Source organism: Gekko japonicus, unplaced genomic scaffold (genome assembly GCF_001447785.1).
Source record: "Gekko japonicus isolate JY-2015 unplaced genomic scaffold, Gekko_japonicus_V1.1 scaffold13827, whole genome shotgun sequence".
NCBI classification, from domain to species: Eukaryota; Metazoa; Chordata; class Lepidosauria; order Squamata; family Gekkonidae; genus Gekko; species Gekko japonicus.
Genome location: NW_015208399.1, coordinates 864 through 1,963, shown reverse-complemented (window position 1 = coordinate 1,963; position 1,100 = coordinate 864). Strand labels below are relative to the sequence as shown.

Genomic DNA, 1,100 nt, shown 5'->3' with positions numbered 1-1,100 from the left:
AGATGGAGGAAGGCAGGAGGTGTCTCTGCCCTTCTTACTGGGAGCCTCCCCTTGTGCATATGAAGCTGCCTTCTACTGAATCAGACCTTCTGATCCATCCAGGTCAGTGTTGTCTACTCAGACTGGCAGCCGCTCGCCAGGGTCTTCCACATCACCCTCTGCCCGGTCCTTTTTATTGGAGATGCCGGGGACTGAACCTGGGACCTTCTGCATGCCAAGCAGATGCTCTTCCCCTGAGCCACGGCCCCTCTTTTCAGCTCTCCAGGATCTCAGGCGGAGGTCTTCCACATCACCCCTTGCCTGGTCCTTTTTAACTGGAGATGCTGGGGATTGAACCTGGACCTTCTACATGCCAAGCAGATGCTCTGCCACTGAACCACGGCCCCTCTTTACAGCTTTCTAGGGTCTCAGGTGGAGGTCATCCACATCACCTATTGCCACATCACCTACTGCCTGGTCCTTTTTAACTGGAGATGCTGGGGACTGAACCTGGGACCTTCTGCATGCCAAGCAGAGGCTCTGCCACTGAGCCACAGCCCCTCTTGACAGCTCTCCAGGGTCTCAGGTGGAGGTTTTCCACATCACCTCCTGCCTGGTCCTTTTTTAACTGGAGATGCTACCGGGGATTGAACCAGGGACCTACTTGATAAGTCTCAGCCTTGGTTTTCTCACCAGCTTTCCTCCTGGGAAATGTTGTCCTTGCCTGGGTGTGTGCGTTCACTGAAAGGTCCATGCATCTTTAATGGCCTGTTATCTGTTGCTGCAGCTACGCTGCAAGACACGCAGCACCACTGGGGCTGGTTTAAAAATGGCCGGCCCCAAGGTTCAGGGGTGTGGCTCAGGGGTAGAGCATCTGCCTTGAATGCAGAAGGTCCCAGGTTCAATCCCCGGCATCTCCAGTTGAAAGGACTGGGCAGTAGGAGATGTGAAAGACCTCTGCTGGAGTCCCTGGAGACCTGTAAAGAGGGGCTGTGGCTGAGTGGAAGAGCCTCTGCATGGCATGCAGAAGGTCCCAGGTTCAGTCCCTGGCATCTCCAGTTAAAAGGACCAGGCAGCAGGTGATGTGAAAGACCTCTGCCGGAGACCCTGGAGAGCGGCTG

At 55.4% G+C, this 1,100-nt stretch overlaps 1 non-coding gene across 1 annotated transcript; it reads left to right on the top strand.

Moving 5' to 3' along the window:
• Positions 1-827: 827 nt before the first annotated feature.
• On the top strand, positions 828-899 carry TRNAS-UGA. Its single transcript has one exon. It is a non-coding gene; the product is annotated as a tRNA-Ser (tRNA).
• The last annotated feature ends 201 nt before the right edge of the window (positions 900-1,100 follow it).